General features: G+C 46.0%; 1 protein-coding gene across 2 annotated transcripts in view; it reads right to left on the bottom strand.

Moving 5' to 3' along the window:
- LOC142566317 (profilin-like) overlaps positions 1-15,721 on the bottom strand; it is a 125,502-nt gene extending 109,781 nt beyond the window's left edge. Inside the window, exon 1 of one of the 2 annotated variants that reach the window (XM_075677233.1) lies at positions 15,577-15,721. The gene's annotated coding sequence lies outside the window, so the exon portion shown is untranslated. The other variant, XM_075677232.1, reaches the window with a different exon arrangement.
- Positions 15,722-23,128: the final 7,407 nt, after the last annotated feature.

Here is a 23,128-nt window from a genome sequence, read left to right as displayed (position 1 = left end):
TGTCTCACAGACAGTTGGAATGACAGACAGTGGTAATTCTCCATGTTTCAATCTGTCTACTCTTAAGGTTTTTTTTTTTTCGTCAGATGACCACGCATGCTGGAGATACAACCCAAGATCAAAGAAAAGTGTTCGATCTTTCGGTAGCATACATGCGAAATTGATAAAGGAGGACATAGCCACCACATGGCCTTCATGTTGCTTTACGAAAGTCGTGTGTTAACCAAATTGAGCGCAGCGTGTCTAGCAAAGTAGACAGATAGAAACATGCAGGATTCCCAGTTTCTGTCAGTTCATCTATCTGTGAGACATTACTTGAAAAATTAAAACGGGGAAGCAAGTGCCCAATCAAAGATTGCGACAAAAGACCTGCGCATGTAATTCCATACATCCATAAGGTTTCACATAGCTTGAAAAAGGTCGCAAACCGACAGAATGACAACATAGCTTTTTCAGCGCCTTGTAAATTGTCGGCAGTGTGTAACCTGCAAAACAAGAAGCACCAGAAACGCATGCAATGCCATACTAATCACCGGACCAATTACACCAAATGCACTTCAGATGTGTATGAGATACCCTTAGATTGTGGACTCGTTTATATAGGACAAACTGGCCAGTGCTTCAACGACAGGGCTAGACAACACAATAATGACGTTGGAAAAGGATACGGTAGCCACTTGGCTGAACACTTCAAAACGTGCGCATGCACACCCATGTTTGCCAACGCAACTTTCCTGAAAAAAAAAAAGAAAACAGCGCGAAATAGTTGAAGCGTATTTTATAAGGAAGGCAGGTGACAAGTGCGTCCGCTATCCGTCTTTGGCGTTGCAGGAAAAATAAGTGACACTCCTTTCGAGCTATCTAGGCAGGCGAACTGACTTACCATACAATCTATGTACGAACTGATTGACTTATACAATATTTGTGTGATGACGCGTGCATGAAGTACCTGATGCGCAGTTCCTAAAATAGGCGATCGTTTGAAATAAACTGAAATAAGCTGGAAGTTCATGCGCCCGTCCTGTCGTATGTGTTCCTTTCGTCTTTTTTTTTTTGCGCGTTTTTATGAAAACTGCCATACTTACGTTCAGCCACAGCGCACGCATCCGCAACGTCTCCGACTCGCTTCGACACTACCTCAGTGATAGTTCCGGCTTTACATGTTTTAATGATCTGCAAAAAAAATGTGGAAAAATACTTATCAAGATAGGGTACCATAAGAAGCCAACAAACAGACACCAAGGGCAACTCAGGGAAAATTACTTGTACTTATTCATTGAAATAAAGAAATAAATTAATGAAATTGAAAGTGGATGAAACAAATAGCTCAATTGGTAGAGCATCGCACGCGTAATGCGAAGACGTGGGGTCGCTCCCCACCTGCGGCATGTTGTTTTTTCATCCACTTTCAATTCCATTAATTTGTAATTTCTTTATTTCAATTAGTAAGTACAAGTAATTTCCCCTGTGTTGTCTTTGGTATCTTTGTTTGTGGGCTTCTTATATGATTAATAAAAATCGGGCCCTTCGGTTAACCTCATTTCTTCTAGTTCATTATCAAGAAAGGGGTCAGACAAGGAGACATAATCTCTCCAATGCTATTCACTGCATGCTTAGAACGAGTATTCAAGCGGTTAGACTGGGAACGATAAGGAGATGGGATGAATGGCAAATATCTCATCAACCTTCAGCTTGCCGATGACATTCTCCTGTTTAGCAACGCTGGGGACATATTGCAATAATTAATTGAGGACCTTCACTGAGAAAGTTGACGGTTGAAGATTAATATGCAGAAGACGAGAGTAATGTTGAATAGTCTGTCAAGTGAACAAGAATGCATAATCGGCAGTCCGCCTCCAGAATTCGCGCAGGACACGTTTATCTAGGTCAACTACTCACAGGGACCTCAATCATAAGAACGAAATTTACAGAAGAATGAAAATGTGTCGAAGTGCATACGGCCGGCATTATCAAACCATAACCAGGAGCTCACCGCTGTCGTAGAAAAGAAAAGGCTACAATAATTGCATTCTACGAAGCACCGACATATGGGGCAGAAACTTGGAGGTTAAGAAAGAAACTTGGGAACAAGTTAAGGACCACGCAAGCAAGCGATGGAACAAAAAAATATTAGGTGTAACGTAAGGAGACAGGAATAGAGCGGTGTGGATCAGAGAGCAAACGTGGGTAGCGGTAGCCGACATTAAGAGGAAAAAACGGAGCTGGGCAAACCACGTAGTTCGAAGAGCAGTTAATCGGTGGTCCATTAGAAATACAAGATGGGTGCTAGGAGAAAGGAAGCGCCGTCGAAGACGGCAGAAAATTAGGTAGGGCCATGAAATTAGGAAATTTTCAAACACAACTTGTAATCAGGTAGCCCAGGCCAGGCGTAATTAAAGACTTGAAGAGGCCTTCGTCCTGCTGTAGACATAAAAATACCTTTATGATGTTTTACGACATCCGAACTTCGTCCGAAATTTTAACGCAATGTTGCTGGTGAGTCGCAGTTGGCTTGATATCCGAGGCAGCATTGGCATGTCTACGGAACGGTGTCTGTCACCGCTTGGATACCACCACCACCACCTTGTCCTCGTACTACATGTGTAGTGTCTGCTCCGAACAAAGTCCGTCAGTGTAGCAAGGTCGACGACTGTAACCCATTTCATCCGAAACCAACTAGAATGTTGAACCGTTATTTGCTTCTTGTACACTGCTGCGCACTATTCTGACGGGCAGCTGAAAGTGTGTTCTCATAAGGCCCGCAATTATGAAAACATCGGCGCTGGTCATTGTGGTGGTGTTGACAGATTAGCCTTGACTTATATGAGGTGCCACTTGGGCTATGACAGACAGCGTAGTTAGGGGCTCCAGGCCCTGACGTCACCAACATATGCTTTATTACCAGGCTTCGAAATTTAAGTATGCGAAATACACAAAGGCGCGTGCCTTTGTGTATTTCGCATCGATCGGAATGCGGCCGCCTGAACCTGCCAAACGAGCTCTTCACTTGGTGAGAGACAACATCAGCTGAGGAGAAGCCAAGAAGAAGCAATGAACGCTGACACGACATCAAAGTGTGATAGGCAGCGAAACTTGCCCAAGCGGATGTTGCCTAGCAAAATTTTCTGTCATAATGTTGGGAGCGTCGGTAGCCACGGCTTCGTCTGTTGACCCTCGACGACATCGTCGACCATCACCTTATAGACGGTACCGGCTGCTGATGAAGCTGATATTGAGCTTATGTGTGGCATTAGAACCGCACCTGCAACAGTGTGCAGTAGGGTCACATACCATACCGCTGAACGGACAGGTGCTGGAGGCCTTGCCTTGGAGGCCATGTGGTGTCTATGGTGTTGGGCTGCTGAGCACGAGGTCGCGGGATCGAATCCCGGCCACGGCGGCCGCATTTCGATGGGGGCGAAATGCGAAAACACCCGTGTGCTTAGATTTAGGTGCACGTTAAAGAACCCCAGGTGGTCAAAATTTCCGGAGTCCTCCACTACGGCGTGCCTCATAATCAGAAAGTGGTTTTGGCACGTAAAACCCCAAATATTATTATTATTATTATTGGAGGCCATGTGAACAATTCCTTTCCCTAATTGGTACCTAAATATAGACTTTTAGTCGCTTTATGATATGGTACTGGTGCTGCTGGTGATGTTGCTGCAGGCGAGATTAGGCTGGCAGACCTGGCCAGCAATTGCTCCGCCTGCGCGTCTCTATTCGCGCCAAATATGTTGCCATGTGTCCATCAGTCCTGTGTCTCGCAGAAATGTCATAAGAATGCGTGACACGACCATTGCCACTATTTTTACGGTGGTGCGGTGAACGGGCGAGCGGGTTACGCTTGTCGCTGTTGCAGCAGACGCCCGGGAAAGGAAGCTGTCGAAAATGGGTGCGCAGTCATTTGCCCTCAGAATATAGCCTCAACAACAAATGCATGATGCGCGATCGTGCTATCGATTGACCGCGCTTCTATCATTTCTTGTCGCTTAATCCGAGCTTTGCTTCCTCCTGGCTCTCATACGACGCCGTAAGTTAAATTGCGCTGCCACTTCGGTTGCACCCTTATCTTAGCGTAAGAACTTCTTGGCTAATAAAAATTGCGTAACAACGGCGCAGCTTAGTGAATTCCGCCCCAGCGCCCGTCTTTAAGACAACGTCTTTCGCTAGAATTGTTGGTAAGAGAAAATTTCAGCCAATTTTGATGCTGGGCCATATTATTAACGAAGGCGGCCGACTAATGACAAGAAGCACTTACAAACAAAAAGCTTTGTGAATTCGTCCCCAGGTCTCAACGGTGAAAGTCCACAGTTAACGGTCAATTATCCAGCAGAAATTGAAGCTGAACCTTTGAGGGCAATCTAAACATACTTTCAGACTTATCACTTGCAATTTGTCGCGTTAGAGTTACGATGCGCCAAATCCTGGCATAATTTTTCAATTTGTGTTCAATATGTTTTCTTACTGAGTTACCATCACAATATATTTATGCAGACAGCTCGCTTAAGGTTCCTGTACACATGAATCATATAATCGCTGACGGTTGGTGCCAACTAGTGACACAGTGATTAACTATCTGCCACCACTTGCTACATGAAGCTTCCTTAACAAAACACGTTGCGGCGCTAGTTGGTGGTGCCACTCCGTCTTTCTTAAGAAAGGAAAATGAAGCTTTCTGCTTCGCTCAACCTCTTCATTCGTTCGCAGCTATTGCTTCCGTCAATGGTGCCGTGTGCACAGCAATTCCGCAGCCTTTCTTTTTTCTCGCCTCTTCCCTGGCCGCAGGACATTTCAGGTGCCCGTGCAAATGCGAGACAGTTACGATGCCTCTGGCCTTTTTCTTCCCATTCATCAAACAATAAATAATATCTCCAGTCGAAAACAGCGCATTCTTTTTAGTTGAAAATTTATTAAGGTTGTTACTTTCTGCCTGGACTCTAGTATTCGCATGCGGTGTAGATAAATATTCCAAATATATATTTGCAAATAAATATAATTGCAGCTATTGAATTCATACACACGTATAACATGAACGGGCTATGGCAGTTACACAGTGGCACATTTGCATTAATTTCGCATCAGCCCTCAAACTTCCTGCCTTGTTGGGTTCGTCAAAACGTCTTTAATAAGCAGGGGACCTACGTGCGTCATGCAAGCAAAAAAATTACGATCGCATCATTTGAATTTCGATATCAATTACGCAACGTTGAGAAATAAGCATCCGAGAAAACTACCATCGCTGATTTAATAATGTTCCGAATTAGGATAGATGGCAAGAGATATATGTTAATTGCGCTCCCGTTTTACGAGGATTTGAGAAACGAAGAACGATTATGAAATCGCACGGCCAAGTCGCAAATCGCAACAGCTCAAGTTAGCAGTTTCCAAACAACACGGTAAGACTCAATCAGAGCTTGAAAACAACTGCAAACACGAAATGGGAAGTGAATAAAGAAAGTGTTGCAGTGACAAGGCATACCACAAACGATACGCCGAGTTTTTTAAGCGACATCCTCAAGCGGTTCGTTCTTTGGTGGTTACAATGCGGCGCCCTGCTTTTCGAGCAGCGAGATGAAAAGAAAAGCGACCACCCGCGGAACACTTGCAAGGCTAGCTTGGAAGAAACTCGTAGAAGACGACTTGCAGAAAACATCAGCGAAATATCGGAGCCCAAAAAAAAAGGAATGCCCGCTCCTGACATGACCTCGGCACACTCCGTACTGCCGACCTATTTTGAGGTCTCGTAAGAGTAATGTAGCGGTTACGCGGTACATCTTATATTCAGAATGATAGGCTCACTCGTGCAGGGAGAAGAAAAATGAAAGAACAGCTGAATATGCCTCCGACCAGGACTTCACTCATTCTTTTCTTTCTTTCTTTCTTTCTTTCTTTCTTTCTTTACTCCTGTCCTTCCTTCTGCCGTTCTTTTCTTTGTTTTTTGTCCCTCTCGCTTGACAAATGGAACAGTCGGGAAATCACACAGCGCCACAGTCACGGAGTGCAAGCAGCAGCAGGGATAGCAGCAGAGTCGACTCAGCCGTCTCGATGACGAGCTGGGTCGAGCGAGCCGCGCAGTTCTGCGGGCTCTTGCGGTCTGCCTTCTCTCGAAACAAAAGGACAGCTCCACTGAACGAGAGTCGTGTGTTTGCCCCAGGAATCGAAAGGGGCTGCCGTTTCTAGGGAGCTCGATGCACGCGGTGTCCGCACACAGGGCGACTTTCGAGGAAATCCCTGCCACCCGACCTGCCTCGCGCAGCAGTGCACCGCGCAGCTCTGCCACGGCGGCGAGCTCTGTGCATCGCTTACGGCTCGCCCTGGCTCTGCATAGCGCGACGGGAGAGCGTGCGCCTGCTCGCGACACTGCGTGTTAGCGGAAGAGCTCAGGATAGAGCAAAGGGGAGAACAGCTGAAAGTCCTTCCGCGCCATTCTGTCTTTCTTCTTCCGCTGCTATGTGCGTCAAAGGAAGCGGATAATTCGGTTTCGGGAAGACGCAGTATCGCCGCGGCTTGGTTTGTTAGAGCGCGGTGTCCCTATTTAGAAGCATGGCAGCCCTACGTGGATCGCAGCGGCATAAGTATGCGGCCACTGCGCGCGAATAAACAGACCGGAATGTTTTCTTGCAAGTCTAGTCCGACGTGAAGCGAAAATGCGAAAGGAACTGGGAAGGCTCGCGCGATTAAAGTCCCGCTCGGGTCACAAAGTAGCAGCTCCTCGGTTCGCGTGCCTCAAAAAAAAAAAAAAAGAGAAGAAAATATGAGGGTGGACAGCGCTTGTGTTCTCCCGTGAAAGGACTTCTGTTCCTCTTTGTCAGTGGGTAGCACACATTAATAAAGCCGCAGCATTTCTACACAAAGCCAGAGAATTCGCTTTCCCGGCGACTGCTGCCCTTCTGGAAGTAATATCAAGTATTGCAAACGTCAAACTTCCAAAGCAGCTCAAGAGCATACAGCGAAGCCCAGTCTGAGACGACACTCACTCACCCGGCGCATTGCGCAGACGGGGCGGAACGGTCCGTCAAAGCGTTTTCAGCAGCTGCCATAGTGTGTGGATACCCCGAAGTCGTTTCTTTCAGATCCGGGGACAGTGTATTGTCTACGGAGTCGATAAATTTTGGTAGAAAGTGTGACCTTTCCGAGATGTACTACTCGGGGCCTCACTGCAGCGACGACAATACGTCGACGCCGCAATTCTTTGCTACACTCTTAATCTCGTTGCGCATAAACGGCACTAATAAGTGGAACATACATGAAAAAATAATGTTAACTTACATGTAATTGATGTGGAACGCGTGTCCGTGAGAGTCGGCCCTTTCTTCGGTGAAGCTTCTTGTCGCTGTTGCTACGTGTCGCTAGTAAATGCGTTCCAAGTAAGTTCCACTAGGTTAATGGAACATGGTTGAAGAAAAATTTCTAGTTACTGTACGGGCGCCATCTGGTATGAGCTTGAAAAATGCGTAGGAGCGTTTGATTGAAAACGAAGCTCGCGCTGGAAACCTCGATTCGTTCATCAAAGCTCCTACTGCGTCAACCCTTACGATCACTGAATCGTTCGAATCAGTCTTTTTTTCTCTGAAATGAAAAATATGGCTTTTGCAAGGCGGTCGAGTCGCAGTGGGAGCGCCCGGGTAAAATGTCGCGCTATTAAAGACGCCAACTCTGACGCTGACGTACAGCCGAGTGGGCCGGGCGACGGGGACGAAATATTTTCTCATTCAACGTATACGCTCAGTTACGCGAGGCGACAGCACCGATGATAGGCACCTGCGATTTTGTTTTGCTTTGTCTCCCTCAAGCCGCTTTCTTTATCGCTCATTGTGATGTGCATGCCAGGTTCCGCTTTTAGAAACGGCTTAACTTCTGCCATTAGGGAAAGCTCCCAACTTAATCGCCTGTAAAAACGTGGGCATAACAATCTCTGACTCAAGTTACGGTAGCTTCTTAAATTCCAACCAATGACCCAGTTTGTACGGAACACTAGAAAAGAAAAAAGAAATCTCAGGAACAAGTCTTACCTCACAATTATTTGAGGAAGCTGGAGAGAATTCATCGTACGGTGCCGCCCTCTGGGGTTCTGAGCCAGTCTCAGAAGCGCGTCTCAAAATATCAGCCGGCGTAAGTGTAAGAAAGGGCAAAAATAATGTAGTTTTCGTGCCTTGAAACGCGAGTTACTCGGGCAACGTTTAATAGCATATTCATTTTTTATTTTATTTTATCGCAGGATACTGTGTTTAATAAAAAGCCGGAGAAGTCTGCCACGCTGACGGCCCAGTACACTATTCCAAGTGTTGGGTGAAAAATATGATGCACACAGTGATCACACAGACTACAAAGGTGATTACGCACATCGCTATAGTGCAATGTCATTGCTATAGAGTGCGTTTAACAATGAGTTCAGCTTACTTACGCTATGTAATAGGCAATAGATCTATCGACGAACCGGCCGTTTATCATCTGAAACGTGCCGCTGGAACCAGAGTTCCGAGTTAATTTGCCTTATACATTTCATACAACAAAGTCAGTTTTCCTGCCACCCCTCCTCCTCCCCCATAACGGAAGAAAAGATTTCAAAACTTCATTTACTATAGGTTATATAAGGGGTGATCATATTTAGGTTTTCAGGAAATTTGAAAAGTCGCCTTTGGCAGATAGCATAACTCTTGTCTTGAGCTGGAGTATTCGAAGGGGCGGTCATTACTAGCACGATAAATCGAAAAACATATTAAACTCATCAACAAAACTTCACGAATTAATTACTTTGCGGCACATATTGCAATTTAGGTATTGTTGTGGGTGAGTTTACAAGATGTATCCACTTGAAATGAATCTCCAGGATGGCACTATTTTCGAGATATTATTTTCCAAAGTGTGGGACGAAACGTATGAGCGTTCCAGTTAGTTTCGTGCTTCAATGCATAAAAGAGCATTTTGCTAAAAGAACTAAGCGGAACAACAGTGCCTTTTTATGGCGAGTTTGACGTCTCATATCTCCCAATATCGCCAAACTGGTGTCACTATCGCCAAACAGTGGGAATTGATTCCAATTGCATACGCCTTGCAAGCATCCCAAATTGCAATATGTGTCGTAAAGTAATTAAGTAAGGAGGTAATTGGTGGATTATTTTTATTAGTTGAATATAAATTACTATTTCACGGGCAAGTAATGTCCCCCTCTGTGAATAATGCTCAAGGACTATATGTTATCTGCGACAGGCGATATTTTAAAATTCCGGAAAACTCACAAATCATCACCCCGTATAGTTCCTGAAGGTAAGAACGCATGTGAAGAATCTGCGATGACTAATTAGCCAGTGACCGCTTCATAAGCTTTCTTTCTGTAGAATATATCCACGCGAGTAATGCTTCAAGGAAGAAAAGATGCCAGAAACGACGCTAACGATCTACGCGAAATAATGTTGCGATGGCACCAGTCAAGGCATGCTGAATGCGTAGGTTCTTGTCGGGCCACCTAAGCTATATAAGCAGCATTGCACTTTCGTCAGTACTTGGGGCTACAGAGTTTCTTACAATCACTGCAGGGAATTAGTGCCGTGGAAACGATGGGTAGTGCATGTACTTGGCTAATCTTCGTTCCTATGCCTTCATATGTTTTTGTGGGGTTACTTATTACGCCTTACGCCTCAGCTTTCCAAATTTCCAAGCAATCAGGGGCCGAATTCGCAAAACTCCCCTTTCGTAACTGCTGCTTGTCGCTGGAAGGCAGCCTTCGGTAATGATACATCTGTCTTCCCGATCGCTTGGCATGTGCTCTGAAGAACAGCTTCCAGAGTAAGAGTTTCCGTGTGAATACGGGCTCAGGTATACTTCGGCATCTGCGGCATATAATCGGCATCTGCGCGCATGAACAATCATCGTGAGTCTTCGCATTGATAACGGAATATTTTGTTGAAAATGTTCACTTTACAAAACCACAAAGTCGCGCGAAGCCAGAAGGACGAAGTTTAGGCAAATTTATGCACCGACCCATCATTCTCAATCTGGCCGAAGCACCCTGCTTGCACAGACACGCACTAGCACCACAGTTGCCTTCAGTCACTATTGCAGGAAACTCTACGCTTGGCAGGAGGAGGTCTAGCGCTGATGGCAACCCTGCTGCCACAGTATAAGTTTACTGCCTCCGGTAGAAGTTTTTCTCCGAACCCTTAACAAGCGCTTCTTTTTCTTTTTCACATACAGCGTCTTTTTTTTTTTTGAAATTATGGGGTTTTACGTGCCAAAACCACTTTCTGATTATGAGGCACGCCGTAGTGGAGGACTCCGGAAATTTTGACCACCTGGGGTTCTTTAACGTGCACCTAAATCTAAGTACACTGGTGTTTTCGCATTTAGCCCCCATCTAAATGCGGCCGCCGTGGCCGGGATTCGATCCGCGACCTCGTGCTCAGCAGCCTAACACCATAGCCACTGAGCAACCACGGCGGGTTACAGCGTCTTTAGGTGGGTCAACTTACTTAGGCTCAGATTAGTTAACGTCCAGCTTTTTGACATTTTGATTCTAATACCCGTGTCACACGGGCGTTTGGAAGGCCTTCCAACCGATAGTCAGTTTAATAATAATAATAATAATAATAATAATAATAATAATAATAATAATAATAATAATAATAAACTCTTATTATTTCTATAAAACCAAATACATTCATCAGGCCTGCCAAAGCCACATTGGGCTTGACTGGCAGAGCGTGACAGGCAGTGTACAAACTGTTACAATATCGAGAAATAAAGAGAAGAGAAAAAAAAAGAAAGAAAGAAATAGAGATACAGGGGAGCGATAAATGTATACACATACACTGATACTCACATTGTACGCATTTATAATAGGTGTACGTATATGCACATATACAGGTTTGAGAAGACATCTGGCGCGTACAAGTATCAACATGCCTCATGATTACTTTGCGTGGCACAAAATGAGTAGATGATTATAAATAACAACATGAGTCAAAAACCACAAATGCTTCAATAAAAGCTGTGCGGGAACAAACATTCTGATCACATTTTTAATCAAAGCCACTCTGTGGGCGCAATACAGGAGGAGGTAAGAAGGGTTTATTTCTTTACATGTTATAGCCGCTTAAATCCACACGCTTTAGTGCTTTCTTGAGCTTGTATTTTGATGTTGACTGCAGCACGTTACGGGGTAAATAATTAAACAACGCAGGAACATAGTATTCGCGCATTCTCTTGCGGTATTTTGTAGCACAACGAGGTATTTGATAACGCCATTTTGGTCTAAGGCTACGGGAGTTACATATGGTACTTTATAACGATTGTACCAGAAATGTCTCAGAGCTATTGTGTGCAGTAGAACCGAAGAAAAAATCTGGCATGGATAATGCCTTAAAAATGTCGGTGTTGCCTTCAAGACACAAGTCATAACCTATAACTTTTAGAAGGGAGCGCATTAGCGAGTTCATTCTTTTTTGATAACGAAGAGCACAATGGGTCCGTAGGCAGCAATTCCGTATCGGACAACACTGTAGCACAACGCATGCGCGGTGGTTTTCCTGACTGATATGGCATGAGGTGACGGATTTTATAAAGTAAGCAAAGCACTGAGCGAATCTCTGACAGACATAAGAAACATGCGATTTCCATGACAGATCGCTGTCAAAACGCAAACCGACATATTTTACGGATGATGTGTAGTCGATAGGGGCGCAAGAACATGGATTGCAATGTGAATTATGTAATGTTACTTCCCTAGTCAAGTGTACTCTCTTTAATGGACTGCGAAAGCAGACAAGTTGTGTTTTTAATACGTTAATGTCGATTAAATTTGTGGCGAACCAGTCCATTGCCTTCGTTGCTGCTGCTTGTAGATGAGAAGCTGCATCAGAATATTGACTTGCATGAGAAACTAACACTGTATCGTCTGCATACTGAAATATCTTAATGGGGACTGCCTTAGACAGGTCATTAACGTAACTGTTAAATAGGAGAGGGCTTAATACAGAACCTTGTGGAACACCGGCTTTGATCGGAGAAAGGCTGCTGTGAAAGTTTTCAACTGAAACGTACTGAAACCGGTCCCGGAGAAAATTATCGGGAAGTGACAAAAACAAACCACGGAATCCCATCATAGAAAGCTTTGTTAACAACAAGTCATGGCAGACACTGTCAAATGCCTTGCTTACGTCAAGAAACAATGCGCACGCTACCTGGTTAGTTTCGAAACAGAGGTTTAGGAAATCAGAAAAATCATCCAAAAGTGCCTGAGTGCTTTTGCCTTTTATAAAGCCGTATTGCTGCGGTGATAACTTGTTGTTAGTATCAAGGAAACTATTCATAGTGAGCAGCATGTGTTTCTCTAAAATTTGTGCTATGCAAGGTAAAACTGATATGGGGCGGTAGTTTTCAACTTTGCCTCGAGATCCTTTCTTATAGAGTGGTATAATGATTGCCGTTTTCAGTCTGATTGGAATAACGCCACATGATAAGATATGATTAATTATTGCTATCAATACGTCCTTGATGTAGCTGTAGTTTCTTCGAAGCTCGATGACAGAGAAGGCATCGGCACCTACGGACTTGTTGAGTTTAAAACTACAAAGAATTGTTTTCAGATCACAATCATCCAGCAACGGTAGGTAAGCCGATTGTAGGTTACATGCTTTTAATGTACATGTATCTGGGTGTTGTCTAGAAAAACCCGATATTCTAGAAAAGAAATCGTTAAAATCATTAGCTATACTCTGGCTATCAGATGAAAAGTGAGAAAGGAAGTAGTTATCATTGCGTAGCTTTTTACCAACACCTCTGAGGTCATTTATTAGGGACCAGGTTTTACGGCTGTCAAACCGGGCATTCCTAAACTTGTTGCGAAAGTGATTGCGTTCAGCAAGGCGAATAGCTGCATTAACCCTGTTTCTGCAAAGTTTAAATTTTAACCGAAGTGTGTTGCAGTTAGGGGCTCGGCGACACAGACTCCAAAGCATATCTTTTTCTTTTATAGCAGCAAGAATTTCTGCTGACATCCAACCATCATTAGCGCTGCGCTGTTTAACCGTTATAATTCGAGTGGATTCTCTCCTGAAGTCATCAAAAAGGGCAACGAATTTTTTATAAGTTTCCGACGGGGGCACGGTTGACAGAAATATGTGCCAATCATATTGTTTGACTAGTCTATCAAATAACCTTGGATCAGTTATTGAAATTTCTGTCTTGGACGCGCTAGAAGCAATAGTGGCAGATGGCTGTGTTAAAGAAGTACATACGAAATAGTGATCAGCTAGTTTTGTTTGAACTACACTCTAAGAACAGTTTACACCCTTTGGCTTGCCCCTTCTGTCACACAAAAATAATCGTCATCTGCCTTGATGCGTCTCCTTTCTTTATCGCTGCGAGCCCGGAACTTTCCAGTAACGAATGGCACGCGCGTTATCAGCATAGAACAGTTTACACCCTTTGGAGTGCCCCTTCTGATAACGCGCGTGCCGTTCGTCACTGGAAAGTTCCGGGCTTGCAGCGATAAAGAAAGGCAACGCATCAAGGCAGATGATTATTTTTGTGTGGCAGAAGGGGCAAGCCAAAGGGTGTAAACTGTTCTTAGAGAGTACTGTGGAATTATTAACTAGATTACATGACCGCACATTTATGTGGTCGATACATGAAACCGTAAGGCTATCCGCCAAAAATTCTTCACGTGTGGCAGAACGGATTGTTGTTTCTAGGCCCCATTTTGATATAGTGTCAAGGTAATCACTGACAAGTGCCTTCGTAGGACAGAGTGTGTCTATATTTACATCGCCTATCAGGCACACATGTTCATCTAGCGAAAGTGATGATAAAGCAGTATCTAGCTCAGACAGAAACAACCGTGTATTGAAGCGCGGAGGGCGATGAACTGCAAAAATGGCAACTGACAGCTCAGGAGTGCTCAGGCTAAGCGCTACTGCTTCAGCGTGACCGAAGGAAACAGTTAGTTCCGAAACTGACCACTTATTTTTAACAAAAACAGCGATGCCTCCCCCTTTTCCTACAGGACGTGTGTATGTAAACATTTGATAGTCTGGCAGAGTATATTGCACAGTACATTCCAATGGGATGTTTATTTCTGTCAAGACGAAAACATCAAACAAAGAGCAGACACTTGAGGTTGCAGCGACGAACTGGTCCCAATGTTTCTTAATGCTACGTATATTGACATGGCTTATACGCAAAGCATTTCCTTGTGGCTCAGATAAAAATGTCTTAGCTTCGGAAAAGCTAGTAGTGACAAGAAAGCCGCAACTGTGCATATTCAAACAATTTTTATCAAGATCGGACTTCCTATCGATTCTGAGCAGTGACGCCCCTTCTGATTTCTTAGCAATAATTCTGCCGTTTCTTGTCCCGCAAAATTTATAATTTGTTTCCTTGCTCTTTAACCGTGCCATCCGAAAGAGCTCTCGGTTCTCACGAGTTAAATTATCATTAAAATACAGGCGTGGAAGCACTCCCAACTGCGCTAGACCAGACAGAGCTCCGCGTGCCTCGAACCATTTCTATTTCGCAGCGAAGCTCTGCAACTGGACCAGAATAGTGGGCGGGGAGACGCCTTGACTGCGCAAACGGTGAACGGCGGCAATGTGCTTTGAAAATCAGATATTTTCAATTTCACCGCAAGTTCCGAAATGAAGTCAAATCTTCATTAGATTTAGTTGGAAGGCCGTGAATTTCAAAATTGCATCGGCGACTGTATTGTTCCAAATCGTTCAGCCCTGTGTTTGCTCTGTCAAGTTGCTCCGCCTGTGTAGTCAGCGTCGATGACAGAGATACAACCTGGCTACGAAGCTCTGTTATTTCTGATTTGGTGGTTGTAACGAAGGGTGTTACGGAGTCATATTTAGCGGAGAGAAAATCAACAGATCTCTGCATTTCCTCAACAGCATCTAAAATTCTAGCGCAGGCCTCCCCAAACGTCGACGGCTCACCCACTTTCAGAGCGAGCGTACTGACAGTTGTGCACAACTTGCCAAGCCGCTCGTTCACAGACTTCAACTGCTGCGCGATAGTACTGTCCGCATGAGCTACGCCTCCAGAGGACTGGCTTCCCGTGCCGCTTTTGCAAGCGGGACAGTGCCACGTTTCGCGGAAGACATCTTTGCAAACGTGCCTTCAGCAATCGCACAGCAACTCTTTCCCACGTGAAAGCTCGTATTACAAGAACGGCATGTCAAACATTTCCCATCATCAGGTATAGCGTTAGAACATGAACCACATAGATGAGACATTGCTGTGCAGTCAGCGGCAAAACGACACAAAGAATAGGCAGGTAAGGTATCAAACTCACCTGCCAACAGCAAAGTACGGTATTAGTATCCTGAAGTGTTTGCCGCTGACTGCAAGCGTCCGTTGAAGGAGCAGGCGTTTTAAGCGACAGAGGAGACACCAGGTGGCAAAGCAAGGCCTGACGCTCGTGATGTGACGCTCGTGACGTGATGAAGGCAGCCCACAGAGCACAGGAGGACGGTGAAGCGCATGCGCCGAACGGATCCTCAGATGCGCATGTCCGTAACCTTGCTAGTGGGTACAGCCGGTCCCTCTAAGTGTATGCGAGCGTCGGCGGTGAGCCTGCCAACAGCAAAGTACGGTATCAGTATCCTGAAGTGTTTGCCACTGACTCAAAGGTCAAGTTGACTCAAAGGTGGAGTTTGAGCTGCCACACGGGCCGTTTCGAAGGCCGCCGAGTCAATAGTCTATCCAGTCAACGGAGCACCTTACAACTCTATCGAAATCTCGATGGCCTTTGAGCAACGGAAGCGGAAACAGCGCGTACATGCCCTCTCGCTCACAGCGTGCTCGTACTCACGGTTAGAAAGAGCAAATCAAACCAAATGCTCTAAAAATACTATACATGAGTGTTATTCATTATTCAATAAAGTGTTTTTGCCACTTGACAAGTGCGAACACACACCAAAACGGCAGCCGCATCGAGCGGCGCAAACGTTGCCGCAGTTTCGCTACTCAACAACTTAAAAACTAAACATATATGTATGGCGATGTATAAACAAATTCTTTTATTGTATAAACAAACATAAAAGTGATTATAGGGATTTTAAGAGGTATTAATGTTGTTTAACTTTTCGTGACATGAAAACGAAAATAAAGATCCGCAGCGCCACACAATTTTGCGAGAAACGCCTGAACGGCTCAACGGCCTTTCAAAAGTGCCGTGTAGCAGCGCGACAACTCCTTTGAGTCGATAGAGTTATGGCGTTTCGAAGGCCGTCGACTGGAAGGCCTTCCAAATGTGCCCGTTTGACACAGGTATAACATTCATTTCCGCCCATCGGCGTTTATGAAGTGGAACGTAACAGCGAAAGTGCGCTAAGCGTGAAAATTTGGGAACGATGGAATTCACCCTTCACAAAGGTAGCTACGCAGACTCGACCCGTATTTACCCTTCCCACGGAGCGCCTGTTTTATTTTCGTCGTCGGTGCGTCGCGTTCCACCGACTTTTGCAACCGGCGATGTCTATCCGCACCACGACCTACTGTATAAGGGGCGACCTGCGCGTGCGGCGCTGCGCCAGCGCCGCCGATTTGCTTTTGCTTATGTGGCTTTTTTTTAGTTTTCCAAACCGCCGCCACGAACAGTGGCGCTAGTGCTCACCCCCACGTACTCCCACCCCGTAGCCGGCCGCACGCACGGGCAGCAAGCATTTCAGCGAGAGCACAGAAGGACGCAAACGCACGTGCGCGAGACAGTCGATTAGCTGAGTGCTTGGTGATCTGTTGGTGTTGCTAGATCTTGATTACCAGATTCTATTTCAGCGATTCTCAGCCCCGTGGGCGCCGGCTTTCGCGTTTGCGCAAACTTCAAGCACGATGGTTTACTGCTGCGTGCCGTTGTGCAAGTCAAGCGGCCGAGCATCAAGAGGAATTTCATTTCATGAGTTCCCCGTGACCGATATTGGGAAGCATGCAATGCTTAAAATCTGAACAATCCTGTACAAAAAAAAAAAGGGCTGGGGCTTAGCTATAGATAATTGGTTAAGCCTGGATATCTCGAAGCGAAAAGGTTCGGTGATGCTTATGGTTTAGCTTATGGTTATGCTTTACGATTTAGCCTATGGTTATGCTTACGGTTTAACTTAATAATAATATTTGGGGTTTTACGTGCCAAAACCACTTTCTGATTATGAGGCACACCATAGTGGAGGTCTCCGGAAATTTTGACAACCTGGGGTTCTTTAACGTGCACCTAAATCTAAGCACACGGGTGTTTTCGCATTTCGCCCCCATCGAAATGCGGCCGCCGTGGCCGGGATTCGATCCCACGACCTCGTGCTCAGCAGCCCAACACCATAGCCACTGAGCAACCACGGCGGGTACGGTTTAACTTATGGATATGCTTATGGTGTAATTAAGTTATGGAATGCTTAGGGTTTAGGTTTGTGATTTAGCCTATGGTTATGCTATACGTGTGCCTTGTGTAGTTATGCAAATTACTTATCAATGTTATATACCATAAGTTATGCATGATTATTAAACTTCTTTATTCATCATTGTTGGGCACATTGTCTTGCGATTTCTGTACAGCCATAAACACAGCTCTCTGTATCGGTATGCATACCTCTCCTTCCATGTTGAATGCGCACGCCTATTCACTGGCAAGCGGTTATATAGTCGGCCTCCGCGATAAACACGCGCTTGCGGCGAACGTCAAACGATGACGCATAGCGCGCGGCAGTGGCCACATGCGTCGACTCCGAATTCAGACATTTCAGACATACGCCGAGCCAATTCAGACATACGCCGGCTCGCGCGAAGCGCGGTGTTGACTAGCGTAGTGAAGCTTTTCGCTTCAAAAGCCCAACTCCAGAAAAGTGCTTAAAGTGTAGTGACTGTCTGTGTGATGGCACAACAAAGCGCCCTTGGAATTTTTCAAGCTAGACTTTCGCTATCATTTGGTAAAGCGGCGTGTAAATAAATACGTCAATAACAGCACATTTTTACGATTGTGGCATGCACTGCAATTAACCTACTCGCGTTCTGCCGCGCTCTCAACGGCACATTACTTCAGTGAACGTGCCGAATGCAGCAAAGGAACGCGTGGGCCCTGAAAAGCGGTACGTAGTGCGTTCATTGCGTCTGGCTCGATCGGGACTAGCGAAACCTACGGGAGAATGAACTGCGGGCGCGCTCAGGCCTCGGCTAGCGCGGAAATTGCACACCAGACCTTATTGGCACCACAGCACTAACCAACATTTTAGCAGGCAATGAGGGGAGAAAAATCTCTAAGGGATTACACTATGTCAATCCTAGCAGCCGCGCGGCCGCGCCTTCAAAGTAGTTTCAAGCTTCATTGCACTGCACAGCGAAGATACCAAATATCTGGGGCATGTATCACATGTACCGCCGCGCATTTTTCTAGCCGCACCCTGTCTATAACGTGAAATGCCGAGTTTACTGCAGCTCCTCTACGAATTTTTACCGTCATCGCAGTACTCCTGAAGGCAGGGCTGGAGTGTTTCGGGCGTTGCTGTGAGGGTGAGCACTAGCGGCCTCTACCGGCACGCTTGGTCCCTACTCAATGATCACGTGGTATTTCTTCGGCCGCGCGCTGCCATAGGCGACCACGGGATGCGCAGGTCGCTCTTTATACAGTAGGTCGTGATCCGCACTTAAGCCCCCTTTCCGCCTCGCTGTCCTTGCGTTGTCAACGTTGGACAATTCAATGCCGAAAGCTTGCACAATGAAACTCGTTCCTCCAAAATCCAGGCGCACTTCGGAATTGTTCCTAATGCCTAAACATATCTGAACGCGGCACGGCGAGAAGGGGTGCCTTTCCTAACTATAGGCGCCGAATAGTCATGTGTCTCTGTAATATGCATAAATGTGACACACGCTGAAGCCCAGCACGAATATAATCGAAATGCACTGAGGATCTACTGCATAGCTACCCAAGTCGCCATATTACGTTAGAAAAATAACCTGGGCGGATACATTAAAGTGCCAATACTTTCAAGAATCATTCAGTTGTGCATTGACTAGTTGAGCATGACAGTTCCGCATCTAGTTGAGATCGTGTGTCATTTTGTTCGTGTTGAGGGGAGAAATGACAACTTCTCCGCTTACGGCATAATAGCGGGCTTCAGAAAGAATTCGTCAATTTTATTCTTTTTTTTTCTTTTTTTTTTGCCTTTCGATACAACTACATCTCTCTAATTTGACGCTCGTGAATTTATTAATTTTTCCCAACCACGGCGAGCTTAAGTTGCACTATTTTACTGTGTTTACGTATTGCGCACCCAAAGTTGGGGAACGCAAGTCGCTTGTCGTACAAGATAACGCAAAAAGGTACACAAACGAACGCCAAATGAGTACAAAAGAACGCGCAAACACCGCGTGAGGTTTTGGACGCGCCAAGACGCGTGGGTGCGCTATTTCTAAAGTTTCCTCTCGTCAAGCCGTGTACTGCCATGGACTCTTCGGTCTGTGTTTACATAAAAAAATATTTCGCCAGACGTGTTCGTGAAAGCGGATGTCGACCAGTCGCGACATTGGGCATATTGTTAGCCAAGGTCACCGGCCAATGGCAAGCAGCACTCACAAACGAAAAGCTTTGTGAATTGAACACCTCATTTCTTTACAGCAAACAGTGAGCAGTGATTATTGTTATGACGCACGTGCGTAAAAGCAGCGTGCTCGAAGCGAAAGCGGCAAAAAAGACACGAGAAAAACCGCGGTATACCGCGTGCCGCTCATTGTGCATCTAAATGCACGATGAGCGGTGGGGGCTGGCGAAGAGGAGAAAAAGAAATAGAAGGGGAGGCACTAGCAGTGCTAACACGTGAGGCAGACCATCAATTCTATACGCTCGTTTGATTTCAGAAATTGTAGAAATGGTGCTCGCTGCTATGCTGTCCGGCGACGGATGAGGCCATGGCCCGAGTATTGCCGTCTCCAAAAATGACCTATACAATTCAGCGTCCACAGCAAGCATTTTATAGCTGAAGTCCTGTACGAGTGCACTAACACCTGTCCACAGCTTATGTGACTTTTAGTGATCGATGCTCTTTTTTTTTTCGCGCAATACAATCACATGTATGTGTTGAACGCATTTAAATGTGGCATTCCCCCACACCATGTATAGTATGTTTGTCTCCTGGCCTTGGCATACGCTGCGCAGAGCTGCTCAGCAGCAAGTGACTTTACCCGTTTTTTTTTTTTTTCTGAGTGTATAGGCCTCTATAGCGCAAGCTCTGTTGGAACCCAGCGAAGAAATTCAGACGCGCTATATCGGGAGTGCGTGAGCAGTTTGCCATGCGGCGTTCCTTTCCTCGCGCGGTTTGAGCGAGAGAGAGAGAAAATAAAGGGTGGGGAGAAACTCTCAGTGGAAGAATGAAATTCGCAATAAAGCGCCGTCACGCGAAGCCACTCCGCGTTTTCACGCTGGTTTCCAAGCTCTGCCATCCTGTCGCGGCGGGCGTGAGCATTTGCGGTCGGAGGTTCCTTTCGAACATCGCGAGACCGCCTCTCCCTCAAGAGACGCACCGCCAAGACGGCAACCGAACTAGCAGACGGACAGCGCACGGCCTGCTGCGGGACATGCGCTGCGGGAACGCAATATGGACGACAGAAGCCGAGACAGACGTAAACAGCGAGACACGAAGCCGCACGTTCCTGGTGGATTATGTTTTACTTCTTGCTTCACCACTACATCCTTCACGGCCAGATATATATTTCTCATTATTCTCCTTTCCCGTCCTCGTCTCCTGCTCCGCTGTGCCGCCTGAGTCGTTTATAGAGCGGGCAGTTTACTTCGGGGCCGTATCACGCGATGACGCTGGTACACGAATCGAGCGGCAGCTCGACCATGCTGCGCGTGCTGCTTCCAGCGCAGCGTCTCCGCGTCCACGACCTCGGGGTGGCGGACCGCGCTCTTGTCGCCGCGCAAACATATTCACAGAGGATACGACGCGGTGTTGCGACGCTGCCGCGTACCACATGTCTCCGCGCGACCTTGCGCGCTGCAACCTAGTTTGTATTCCGGTGTCTGCGCCCAGCACGCGCTCTCGTAGTCTTTGTGGTTGCCGTCGGACCTATTTTTGGAGCGTATCTAAGCGTCCTCACGGGTGCCCTCACGCAGGACGGACTGTCGACCCTTTCGCCTGGCGTGAACCCCCAATGTTGCCGTTGTCAAGCATGATTGCAAGAAAATGAACTTTATAAGCCGCTGAAAAGGCGCGCGACCAATATTTATTTTCATCGGTGCATCTTGAGAGCCAGAGTGAGGCGAATCGTCGATGCCCGACTATACTCTGGGCTCCCCCCACAACATCGGACTGATGGCCTGGCTGTTTCCCGTCATACGTAGGCCTGTTTTTAGAAGGACGCTAAGTAGGTTCCGAGAGGGGATATACTCCAGGCACGTACGGGAGCAGACGCTTATTCATGCAGGTCATCCTGTTCACCTCGCGCAGACAGAAAGAAAAAGAGAAGAAAGAAACTAGCTGAATGACGGAAAAAGAGGCCTCCGCCATTGGTTTTTCGAGCTTCTGTATCTACTCTGTATCCCGTTTCCATGCATATACCTCAGCTATCTTGAAGGCCGAGAGAAAACCACAAAGGCGCCGTACATTGCACGACAGTCTTACATTTATAATAATGCAACATGCTAAACGAGCCTTGATGACAGCATATGATCGACGTCGATGTATCTGTAAACACCTTCCAGCTAGCTTTCTTTTTTTTCTTCTGATACATAGGAATCGGTTGCCAGTTGACAATAAAGCTGTGTCGCCTTCGTCACACTTGCGTATATGTTTCGTCACTTGATTCCCCAAAAACATATCAAATACTCTTGCTGTTGACGGCCTCCTATCCAAGAGCTGTTGGCCGGCAGCTATGTAGCAAAACAGGCTTCCATTTCAAAAAGTCTTTCAAAAATGGGCCCCCGTGGACACCGGTAACGCATTCGCACTTTTGGAGCTTGCATCCTTAAATGTAATAACTGCATAGAATTTAGTTCAATATATTTATATGGCCACTGCATTTCTTTGTTCTGCTTTATTTTGCTTAGAAGGTAGGGCATATAAGTCTGGACATTCAGCGAAGGCATGATTGTTTATTTCTCTTTCTCCTAGATTAACAACAAAACCTGCTTCTCCGTGTTATCTCACCGCTTTATAATGAAGCATTTCTCAATGATCCCTTCCATTATAGTTGCGCTTTCGCGAGTTATCAAACGCCGCTACATCACTGACAATCTGTTAGCTTCCGTCACCGTGTGCGCTCGAAGTTTCCAGCTTTAAAACCCACTTGGGGAGCGCCAAGAACCCCAAACAACGAATACTTCATTTCGACTACAGCGGTGCGGGCGACATTCAAACGTAAATAGCGTAAATTATGTTTTTTTTAAAGAAAAAAAGATGGATAAGGAAAAAAAGAAAGTCAATAAAAGGTGGGAAAGGGGTGCAGCCTGCTCAGAGAGCACGAACAGAAATGACAGCTGTGCTAGGCCGCCTTCCATCCGAGCAACGGGCCTGCGCTGCATAACTTTGACCACGGTGAATCATCGTTCTTTAAACACAAACCAGGAACTTCCTGCTGAGCGCAGCGCGTGACCGTTTGGATTTGGCCATGTAATAGTCATCACTTAAAATTGCGGTGTTTCTTCGACAACAAACATGCGGTAAAAAGGAGCACACGGGACAGCGTGTGTCACTCATTGCACTGTTTGATCCAAATATAGGGTTACGATTTAACGTGACGAACGTAAACGAACTTGCACAAACAGTGCCGGCTCTGTAAAAGCCATTCTTTTAACAACATGTCCTTTTCGCGGCCTTTCCCGCTCGGCAACTATTGTTTGGTGAGACATTTAACTATCCCAGGCTGATATATCTGCAGGAGACAGGAAACAACGCACAGAAAAAAGATTCTGCAGATAGGCCCGTTCGCATTCAAGTTTCGCAGTCGATCCAGAGGGCCGTGACTAAAACAAGCATTACGAAAGTTTCAATTATGCCCTGAAAGTTTCGCTGCCAGATTGCGAGCGTTCGCAAATAACTTTCGACGAGAAATGTGCGCCGCGTGAGCGAGAATGGTAGAAGTATAAAGCGCACGTACGAGATTCACAATTTTTCGCTCTTTACTCCCTTCGTCCTGGTGTTGT

This window comes from Dermacentor variabilis, unplaced genomic scaffold (assembly GCF_050947875.1).
Source record: "Dermacentor variabilis isolate Ectoservices unplaced genomic scaffold, ASM5094787v1 scaffold_12, whole genome shotgun sequence".
NCBI lineage: Eukaryota > Metazoa > Arthropoda > Arachnida > Ixodida > Ixodidae > Dermacentor > Dermacentor variabilis.
The sequence above is the reverse complement of the archived record's forward strand: the minus strand, read 5'-3'. Positions and strand labels throughout refer to the sequence as shown.